Below are 11958 nucleotides of genomic sequence, written 5' to 3'. Positions count from 1 at the left end.
TGTTGGTAAGACAAGGGACAAGGTAACCTAATGCTTTCATGGACATCATCTTATGTGAACATCACTCTATGTCTATGGATATCCTTGTTTGTTCCTTGTGGGACTAACCCGTGTAGGTATTGAAAGTGCAACTCACTCCAATGGATTGCTCCAAATGATCTACATCAACATTGAGCATCTACATCTTTAACACCTACATGAAGTCATCATCGACAAAACCCAAGGTTAGTTAATCTCTCTTAGGAGGGATATCACATCTAGGGGGAGCTTTACTCTAATCAATTGAGCTAAAGAAACTCTAATGGTGTGAACACAACAATGCTTTATGTAAAAGTGGGAACCCCACTTGTGCTTAAACGATGAGTATGACCTATGTCAAATGTTCTCATTTGACTCCTCAGTCAATATACTCATATATAGATGACCTAGTCATCGCCAATTGCTTGATAGATGCTAGAGTGTTTGTGCATGCTTTGCCACATATTTCATTTGCCATTTTATTGTTTGAGCATGTTGGTTGCATATTTTACTCATTCGAGTACATCCACTTGTTTTGATTGTTTGGCGTTTCTCTCTTTTGCCAAATGGATGGACAAGAATGCCTAAGAACCCCCTCTAGCTATCTGTGATTTTCTCGTCTCAAACTCTATTCATGCCACATCACAAAGTTTGATCAAGTCAGATTTTAACCACTCTGTGTGAGGAGAACTCGGAGTCCCCGATTCGTCAGACTTAAACTTCCAAAACCTCTTTGTGCATTTCGGTATGACCGAGTCATCCACTTCGGTCACACCGAGTTCACTAAGTTGATCTAGGTTTTCCATCTCGGTGCAACCGATTTGAACTTTTTGGTCAAACCGAGTTGCAGTAACCGCTTGCAATTCTGCATCTCGGTGCCACCGAGTTGTTCCACTCGGTCACACCGAGAGGGTCGGGATATATATACCCACGGGTGAGATTTTGGAAATTTCTTCAAACTCCTCAGCCCGCGTGTGTGTCCTGCAATGCCTCCTCGGGTCTCCAGATCATCTCCTCGCCGCCAGCGACCTCCCGCCGCTGGTTTCCATCACCGTCAACAGAAATCTGCTCTGTCTTTGCCGCCATAGCAAACCTTCGCTGAACTATGGTAAGAGTTTGACTCTATGTGCTAATTCCTTAACTCTGATTCATAGCACATTGCTTTGCCGTGATCATGACCACACATGCAAACAATCCATCCACTAAAAACTTCCTTTAGGTTAGATTGGATTTGAAAATTCCGGGTTAGGTCTACGGCGAACTCATCTCGGACCGACCGAGTTGTAGAAATCGGTCTCACCGATTTGGCTTAGGCCATAGCACATGCTTTTTCGGTCTGTCTGAAAATTACAAATCGGTGTGACCGGGTTCGATTCTTTGTAAAACCCTAGCAGTCTCGGTGCCACCGAACTATGACTCGGTCTGACCAAGTTCACTAGTTTAGGCTCCAAAACTGCTTCGGTATCACCGAGTTTATCAAATCGGTAGCTCCGAAATGCTTTCTGTGGAGAACTAAAACTAAGTTTTTGACTCGTCTATTTTTCAAAAACTCTGCACTTTGTGATGCTCATCCACTCTACCTCATCTACATCTATTACAGGGCCAAGATGTCTGACCAGAGTGATAGTCAGAACAGATCTGAAGAACATGTGCAATTGAGTGAGGGTTCAGATCCCTCAAGCAGCTATGATGAGGGCAGTAGAAACACACCTAGTAACTTTCCCAAGGCAGCCACTAGAGCAAGGAAGAAGAGAACCTCAGACTCTGAGGATGAAGACTATGTGGCTATTGAGGATGAGGCCACATCAAAAAAGAAAGTCTTGAAGAAGGAATATGGGTCAGCTACTACAACAAAGCCAGGGATGCACAATAAGGCACCTGCCAAGAGAGTGCCAACATCCAAGCCTAGGAAAGCAGCCTTGGAAGAAACAATGGAATTCACTCTTGAACCTAAAAAGGCTGGAGACGGCAAGAAGAGAAAAGAGAGGGTCAAGAAGACCACTGCCAGAGCCCTAGGGGGATCATCCATGTTTAAGGATCCCGCGGAAGAAGAGGAAGAGGAAGAGGATGCTCCAGCACCCAAAGCTTAGAAGCTTGTGGGAGATGCTATCAAGTCAGGGGCTGCAACATCAAAGCCCAAGTCTACTCCCAAAGCTCAAGCTCAGAAGTCAAAGCCCAAGAGAAACACTAGAAGTATTCCTGCAGAAGAGAAGAACAAGGCCCTAGTGCCTCAAGCTGAAGAAGAGGATGATGAGTCTCTTGTTTTGAGGAAATTGAAACCCAAGATCCCAGACCACAATGATGCTCATCCAGTGGCTGAAGACATGCACATCAGAAAAGATGCTGGACTGAGATTGTGGAGACAGTCTGATCCCTATGATGTGAGGAGAAGGACTGCAGTTGATTACAGATTTCATACCAAAGAATAACAAGACTTCTATGAGACAATTTTGCTCGACAAGAAGCCCATTGTTTGTGACATGAGATGGGTTGATTGGGAATACATTAAGGAGAATGAAGATCACTTCCCAGGAGTATATGACAGCTCCAAAGCATGTGGAATAGATGAGTTTGTTGGACAAAATCTCACAAAATGGAATGACGAGCTGATCATGCAGTTTTACTCCACTGCTCACTTTTACCCAGATGGGAAGATAGTTTGGATGTCTGAAGGTACTAGGTACCAATCCACTGTTGAAGAATGGGCCAAGATAATCAATGCCCTAGAGGGACATGAGTATGAATTGGATGTGTATGCCAAGAAGAAGAAATACCACAACTCCATGGCAAACATGTACAAAGAGATCCCTGATGAAGCTTTGGAGACTCACAAGCTTGGATTTGTACATTACTTGTTGTCTGGTCTGCCTACCATCAACACCATCCTAAGGCACACATTGCTACCCAAATCAGGAGATCACAAAGATGATCAGAGGACATTCAATCAACTTCTGCCAATCTTTGATGTCCCTCAAAAGTTTAAAGTCATGAGCCTGATTGTAGAGACAATCAAGAGGACAGCTGCTGACCAAAAGAGAAGCTGTGGGTATGCTCCACGTATTCAAGAGCTCATCAATTCTAAGATGGGCACAGGAACATACTTGTTGGACAAGGAGAATCTACCCCTATATCCTAAATTAGAAGATAATGAAGTTGTCATGAATGAGAATGAACTGTCATCAGCTCAAGCACAAGAGAAGAGAGCTAAAGCTAAGGCTGAGAAAGCTGCCAAGATGCCTAGTGTAGAGGAAGCATCTCAGGTGTTCCTGAAGAGCAAGCAAGATCATCTAGCATATCTGATCCAGTCTACTTTGAGTATTGAGAAGGGCTTGGCCACCCTGACTCAGAATCAGGAGAGCTTGGAGAGGATTGTTGAGACAAAATTTTATGATCTTGATCTGAAGGTTACTAAAATCCAGATAGCTGTTGAGCAGCTTCAGGAGGAAGCTGAGGAGAGGAGAGGAAAGGCAACTACTGATGCTTTTCAGCGTGTGCCACGAGGTCAGAGGTCTGCCGCAGTTCCAATACCAGATTCTAGAACTACTTTGTCAGCACTAGCCGCTACAGCCTCAGTACCACCTCCAGCAGCCACTCCACCAGCACCAACTATGTCAACAGATGCCTTCATCCTTGGAGTTCTCTCTACACCACCTCCCGAAGACCAAGTCTAAGAGACGCATAGCACTATGCATTTTCAAACTTTTTGGTACTTTGTTGCCAAAGGGGGAGAAATATGTATAGATCATAGGCTTCGAGAGAGAGTGTTTTGCCTTTTATCTCTCTTGTTTTTGGTTGAACCTTTTTTATGCACTTGGTTGATACACTATGTCTTTGTCTGTGTGAGATACTTGTTTGATCATGTGATTGATCATATGCTACCTTAATGCTTGGTTGGATGATATTATCTCTTATATTCCATATATGATCATTCACTTTGCTTGGTGATGAGTGCATGTTTTTAATGTTTATCATTTTGAGTGCTCCACCAAGATGTATGTGACATGGAAGAGTGACCCATGATCCTAATCAATTGTGCATTTGCATTCAAAAGCAAATTTTAAATAATGCACAAATTTAGGGGGAGCTCTTGCTTATCACATACTTCTCAAAGCAACGATGTATTTCAATCTTATAATCATTTGTCGAAGCTTTGATCTATATGTTGTCATCAATTACAAAAAAGGGGGATATTGAAAGTGCAACTATCCCTGGGTGGTTTTGGTAATTCCTAACAACATATAGCTCATTGAGCTAATACTATTTCAAGATAAATATTTCAGGAAAGCTCAATGATTGGCATGGCATGGATTAGAAATGTAGACCCCTCAAAATGCTAAGGACAAAAGATTGGCTCAAGCTCTAAAGCTCAAGACTCTACATTTTACTTTTAGTGATCCAAGGTCACATTGAGTCCATAGGAAAAGCCAATACTATTAAAAGGGGATGAGGTGTTGCTTAATGGGTTACTTGCCCAAAATGCTTAGTGATATGCTCCAAAAACCCTCAACCACTTTCTCATAACCACATATGTCCCAAAGCAAAAGTCAAACTCGGCCCCACCGAAACTTTCTATCCGGTGCCACCGAGTTCAGTTGACATAGCCACTGCCACAAAACCCTAGTCTTTTTGGTCTCACCGATAGGGATCTCGATCTCACCGAGATGGGATTGTAAACTCTATGTTTCCCTTCGTAACATTTTGATCCAAACGAAATGAGAGATCGGTCCCATTGAGTTCGCAATGCAAACTCTCTGTTTCCCCTTCGTAACGTTTTTGTCCAACCGAGATGAGCGAATCGGTCCCACCGAGTTTGCTTGACCAACTCTCTGGTTAGCTTATTACCAAAATCAGTATCACCGAGTTTGTGTAATCGATATCACCGATATTATGTTATGCCCTAACCCTAATGAAATCGGTCTCACCGAGTTGACATGTCGGTCCCACCGAAAATCCTAACGTTCACATTTTGAACTAAATCGGTCCAACTGAGTTTCATTATTCAGTCCCACTGTCGGTGTCAAAACTGGCGGATCTAGGGTAGGGGGTCCCGAACTGTGCATCTAGGCCGGATGGTAACAGGAGGCAGGGAACACAATGTTTTACCCAGGTTCGGGCCCTCTTGATGGAGTAAAACCCTACGTCCTGCTTGATTAATATTGATGATATGGGTAGTACAAGAGTAGATCTACCACGAGATCAAGGAGGCTAAACCCTATAAGCCAGCCTATGGTATGATTGTTGTATATGGAGTTGATTGCCTATGGACTACAACTCTCCGGTTTATATAGACACCGGATAGGGTTAGGGTTACATAGAGTCGGTTACAATGGTAGGAGATCTTGAATATCCGCATCGCCAAGCTTGCCTTCCACGCCAAGGAAAGTCCCATCCGGACACGGGAAGAAGTCTTCAATCTTGTATCTTCGTAGTCCAGGAGTCCGGCTGAAGGTATAGTCCGGCTACCCAAACACCCCCTAATCCAGGACTCCCTCAGTAGCCTCTGAACCAGGCTTCAATGACGACGAGTCCGGTGCACAAATTGTCTTCGGCATTGCAAGGCGGGTTCCTCCTCCAAGTCCTTCATAGAAGATTGTAAACACCAAGAGTAGTGTCCGGCTCTGCAAAATAAGCTTCCACATATTGCCATAGAGAGAATAATGTTAACACAAATCAAATCTGCTGACGTATTCTGCAGTGCGTCATCACACTATAGCCAAGTCCTTTGCTCGAATCGTTTTCACTTTTCCACCTCAGCATGTTTTGCGAGGTGGTTTCCTTGGCACGTCTTGTCAAAGCAGAGATCGTGTACCCCCCTTTTACGGGATTCTCATCAATACGGACATGGGTAACCCAACCGCACCACTTATCACGGCGCTTGGGAAGCAAGCGAGTTTTACTAGGCGGGTGGGGACACACAACCGCATCCGCCCATATAAGGGGACAAGGATCCACCTTTTTACCTACGCCTTCTTCCTCCTTTGCCTATCCATCTCCTGCGCACCCGAGCTCCAGCGCCCAAGCCCGCGCTTCCTACCTCAACCTCCTCCAGCAATGTCCGGAGCGGGAGGCAAGTGGATGGTCTCCTCCATCACGGAGGGCCATGTCAAAAAGCTAAGGAAGGCCGGATACTTGTCCAAGGACATCGCGCACCGGCTTCCCGAGGAAGGGCAGCTTCTCCCCACCCCAAGGCCCCATGAGAGGGTAGTATTCCTTCCCCACTTCCTCCGCGGACTGGGTTTCCCACTCCACCCATTTGTTCGGGGGCTCATGTTCTACTATGGCCTGGATTTCCACGATCTGGCCCCGAACTTCGTCCTCAACATCTCGGCATTTATCATCATGTGCGAGGCTTTCCTCCGCATCTGCCCCCATTTCGGCCTCTGGCTCAAGACCTTCAACGTCAAGCCCAAGGTGGTGCGCGGCAGCCAGGTGGAGTGCGGAGGCGCCATGGCGGGCAAGATGGCCAACGTCCTATGGCTCGAGGGCTCCTTCGTGGAGACTCTGAAGGGGTGGCAATCATGGTGGTTTTACATCACCGAGTCGTGCGATCCGAAATGGATCGCAGCCCCCGAGTTCCGATCCGGACCCCCCATGTAGCTTATGTCCTGGAAAGAGACGGGCCTGTCGTGGGGCGACGAAAAAGAGGTGACCGGATTGCAGACATGCATCCAGTCCCTGGTGAGCAAGCCGATCAAGCTTGTCAATGTAGTCCAGGTTATGCTCATCCGCCGGATCCTCCCGTGTCAACAACGGGGCTTTAATCTGTGGGAGTTCGACCTGGCGCAGCACCAAACCCTTAACCGGCTCTTTGACACGATGTATGAAGACATCTGGAAGGTGCTAACCAAAGGCGCCGAGGCTCCCACATCTACTTCCAAGGGCCGCGGATACAGCTCGCGGCGTCACACCAGCGAGGTAAGCTATTTTCACCTTTTACAGGATTTAAGTTTCTTCATAGTTTGACTCTATGTGGGACATAAACTCCCTCACCTTTGACAGGCTTGGCAGGCGCAGTCCGGATCGATTAGCTATCCGGCTCCCTTGCCCGAAGACCTATCCCCTGCTCTCCTAGTGAAGCTACTAGTTCTGGCACCTTATGTGGTGCCGGAGAAGAAGGCCAAGAAGAAGAAGGCCACGGGGACTCGAAAGAGTACCCGTAATGTGGTGGTGTCGGACTCGTCATCCGACGAGTCCGAGACGCTCTCCTCCTGTGAGAACGAGGAGGAGGAAGAAGAACACTCTCCCCCTCCAGCGGGGGGAGGAAAGAAAAGGAAGGCCGCCCCAACGGGGGAGGCCAAAGGGTCCAGGAAGAGGAAGACCCCTCCGCCGAACTACTCCCCCAACGCCAAAGAGGACGAAGAGGAGTGGCTAGATAGGGCCAAGCGTCCGGCGAAATCGTAAGTATTCGGATATCAGAGTAACTCATGATGTTGCTTTGTTGCACAGCCTTCCCTAATGTCGAACATAATTATGCAGCCCGCCCCGGGCCGAACTCAATGAGTCGTTGAGCGGCTCCCTGGATTCATCGGACGTGAACTCAGTTCCGCCCGATGTCTCCCCCCGCACTGCGGATGACGCCGAAGTGGCATCGCAACAAGCTCCGGGGCAGGAGGAGGTGGTCCTGGAGGAGCCGCAAGGCGACCTCCCGGACTCCAGGAGTAAAGGGGACAAGACCCCCTAGGGCTCCAAGTCCGGCTTTGTGCCGGACACCGCGCCGGAATCTTCAACAGTTCCGGACCGCGGTAGGCGAACTCCTTCCAAGAGGAGCAAGCCTTTTGAGCTGGCGGCCTCCGTCCAACCGGAGGTGCCGGACAATCTTCTGGAGGTGCTTGACGGCGCCTCCATCAACGAGGAGCACCGTACTATTATGAGTACGGTGATCCAAAAGGTTTGGTCCGCCAAGAGCGGACTGAGTGAAGCTTGCGCTAGCCTTCTAACAGGCTTCGAGGTAAGTAAAAAATATGTAAGAATATAACCGCATAGACAGTTGCCCCTGATGCTCTGTTTGGCGTTCGGAAAGAAAAGCCGAATAGAGGATCTATTAAATTTTGCAGGAGTCTAACAACAAAGAGTCAATATGCGTATGCAGGCTTTGCTGCTAGCCACCGCCGCACTGACTGCGGAGGTGGGTGCCCTGAAACAGGGACTCGAGCGGACCGAGCAAGAGCTCGGCCTTGCCAAGCGGCAGCTCGAGGAGAAAGAAGGTAAGAAATACCTTACAGAAAAAGGTGCCTATAAAAAGACGTGATTGCAAAAAATAACAGGATTGTACTGCTTATTGTAGGGGCCACAACTGAGGTGGCGACCCTCAAGCAGGCGCTGTTCGAGGCCGAAAAGAAAGCGGCCGCGGAGCGCACCAAGCGAGAGAGACTTGAGGCCCGTGTCGGCGAGGTGCAGCAAGAGCTTCAGGCTCTCATGAAAAAACATGAGAGTCTAGAGCTTGAGTCAAAGACGCAAGCGTCCGAGCTCGCGGCGGCCCTTGAGACTACCAAGGCCGAAGCCCAAAAGGCCCTCCAAGAGTTGGAGGAGGTGAAAAAGATAGCAGCGGGTAAGGCATTCTTTATGCAAAGCAGAAATATAAAAGTAAACTACTTGTTACTTACCTGAATCTGGAGCTCTCCAGGGGCATTCGCAGATCTTCCCCGCAACGTATCCGACGCCGCCGCATTCTACCGAGCTGAAGAGGGCAGCTCGATGGAGAAGGTGTTCTGGTCTCAGTATGCTGAGGCCGGACACCTTGTGCCCTTGAGCGACCAGCTGAAACAGCTGGTCGAGCTCCACAAGGTGGCCAAACAGGCCATGAAGGGCTTCATAGTTCGGCTGTGGCCCGGAGAGGCCCTGCCTGGGAGCTACTTCGGGCTGGTGCGGCGGCTGGTGGAGTCCTATCCAAGGCTCGAGGTCATCAAGCGCTCCGTCTGCATCAAAGGTGCCCGTAGGGCCCTTGCCCGTGCAAAGGTGCACTGGGGTAAGCTGGACGGTGAGAAGCTTGTTAGGGACGGGCCGCCGCCGGGGAAGGAGCATCACAAGCCCGAGAACTACTACAAGGATGTTCTTGCAGGTGCCCGCCTTATGGCGGATGAATGTACCAAGGATGTGATTTTTGAATGAACTCGCTCGTGTTTATCCTGTGCGCTGAAAACTTGTTTATATGCGCTAAGCAATGCTTATTGAATTTAAAATATTACTTTATGTGCGGCCGTTTATCAAAAATTGAGAGATGGCCAGTCGTCGGCTTCTGCCCCCATGCCACTAGTGCTGGGGTGTTCGGGATAAACCTGAGCGCTCTTTTTCCCATAGTTGGGTCCTTCGAGGGAGGCGCTCAGCACAACGAACCAGGCAATCGGACTATAATGCTTGAACACTCTCACTTAGCCATAGAACTCTATAATTTTAAATTTCGGCGAAGCCCCTAGTTCGGAAGACCGAGTTCGGGGCGCTAACCACGCCTTGGCCGGACAAAGCCAGCTCCTCGCTCAAAGCGGCATAAGCCTTTAGGGACTCGAAAAACCTCTCGAACAGCGACCGGTCTCTCGCCACATCATGACAGTAAGTTTTAGCTTTCTCCACTGAGGTGCTTAACCCAGCTGAACCGGGGCACAATCGCAGTGGTTCTCCTAGTGCTACCTTAGCCGATAGAGCGGAACGTAAGGCACCAAAACATAGGAGCCGGGCAAACCCAACTATTGACCCAAATCATGATTCGGAGCCGATGCATATAGTGCTATAAGTTCGGGGTGCCGCACTTGTGAAAGTGTACGGACTTCTCACACCATTATGAGGGGTACTGAAGCCCCTGGCGTGTTTGTCGTACCATGGTGTTCGGGTGCAATCATGTCATTTAATAAACATAAATGTGAAAAGAAGATAATGCAAAAAATAGACAAGAAGCTAAGCATTGTTTATAGAGAGGCTATTTATCAAAGCCGAACGATATAAATAGTGCGGTAAGCAAAAGATATTGGACTATTTAGTATGTCCTGACCAGGGGCAGGCCGCGGAATTGTATTTAAAATAGGTATACCGCTCGTAACAGAGACCACCTGGGAGTTCCATAATGTGGCATGGCTTGTCTGCCTCCCTGGAGCTTGCATCATTTGTGCGGCAATCGAATTGTCGAATAGGTCGTCCGAAGTATGGAGTCCTAAAAGTAAGAAAAAAAATTAAAAAAGAATCCGGCAGCCCCTAGTACGTTTTAAGCCGTGTTTTGGGCATGCCGTTATTGTGCCCCTTCCCCTGTTCCCATGGTATTTCAAGGGCGTAGTTATGTACGTGAGGTACTGGTTTCGTTATGTCGTGAGAGCTAGGGTTGGGGCCGCATTGCTACGCTTGCTCAAAGTGTGCCAGGCGGTCCTGCTGTGGGTTACTCCGGGCGCGCTTGGCAGTGTCTAGCTTTTTGATGGCCGGACTGGAGAATTGCCTGAGAAGGCTACTTTGTACCTCCGATGCGAGAGCCGCCGTGTGCTGCTCCGTACGGAGGGAGCGTTCGGTGTTTCTGTTAACCGTGATTACTCCTCGAGGGCCTGGCATCTTGAGCTTGAGATATGCGTAGTGCGGCACCACATTGAACTTTGCGAATGCGGTTCGTCCGAGCAGGGCGTGATAACCGCTGCGAAACGGGACTATATCGAAGATTAATTCTTCGCTTCGGAAATTGTCCGGAGATCCGAAGACCACGTCAAGTGTTACTGAGCCTATATAGTTGGCTTCTACACCTGGTATAACGCCTTTAAAGGTCGTTTTTGTGGGCTTAATCCTTGAGGGATCTATGCCCATTTTCCGCACTGTATCCTGATAAAGCAGGTTCAGGCTACTGACGCCGTCCATGAGGACTCTTGTGAGATGAAATCCGTCAATGATTGGGTCGAGAACCAATGCGGCGAAGCCGCCATGACGGATGCTAGTGGGATGGTCCCTTCGATCAAAAGTGATCGGGCAGGAGGACCATGGGTTGAACTTTGGGGCGACTGGCTCCATCGCGTATACGTCCCGTAGCGCACGCTTCCGCTCCCGCGTGGGAATGTGGGTTGCGTATATCATGTTCACCGACTGCACTTGTGGGGGAAAGCCCTTTTGTCCATTGTTGTTCGGCGGCTTGGGCTCCTCCTCGTCGTTGCTATACAGCCCCTTGTCTCTGTTTTTGGCCCTTAACTTGCCTGCCTGCTTGAACACCCAACAATCCCTGTTAGTGTGATTGGCTGGCCTTTCGGGGGTGCCATGTATCTGGCACAAGCGATCGAGTATTCGGTCCAAACTGGACGGGCCCTGAGTATTCTTTTTGAATGGCTTTTTCCGCTGACCGGATTTATAGCCTTTGAATCCGGCATTGACTGCCGTGTCTTCATTGCTGTCGCTGCTAACGCGGCGTTTTTGCTTATTCCGACGTGTCCTGCCACTTTTGTCCTTGGTATCCGAATTACCAGGGTTCTTTGATAAGTTGTTACTGCGAGCTAGCCAGCTGTCTTCTCCCGCGCAAAAGCGGGTCATGAGTGCCGTGAGGGCTGCCATGGATTTCGGCTTTTCCTGTCCCAGGTGCCAGGCAAGCCACTCGTCGCGGATGTTATGCTTGAAGGCTGCTTGGGCCTCTGCGTCCGGACAGTCGACTATCTGGTTTTTCTTTGTTAGGAACCGTGTCCAGAATTGTCTGGCCGATTCCTCTGGCTGCTGAATTATGTGGCTTAAGTCGTCGGTATCCGGTGGTCGCACGTAAGTGCCCTGGAAGTTGTGGAGGAATGCGGCTTCCAGGTCCTCCCAAGAATCGATTGAGTCTGCTGGCAAGCTGTTAAGCCAATGCCGGGCCCGTCCTTTAAGTTTGAGCGGGAGGTATTTGATGGCGTGTAGATCATCGCCGCGTGCCATGTGGATGTGAAGGAGATAATCCTCGATCCATACCGCCGGATCTGTTGTGCCATCGTATGATTCGATGTTTATGGGTTTGAAACC

This window comes from Triticum aestivum, chromosome 7A (assembly GCF_018294505.1).
Source record: "Triticum aestivum cultivar Chinese Spring chromosome 7A, IWGSC CS RefSeq v2.1, whole genome shotgun sequence".
In the NCBI taxonomy this organism is placed as follows: Eukaryota; Viridiplantae; Streptophyta; class Magnoliopsida; order Poales; family Poaceae; genus Triticum; species Triticum aestivum.
This window is presented reverse-complemented; position numbering follows the sequence as displayed.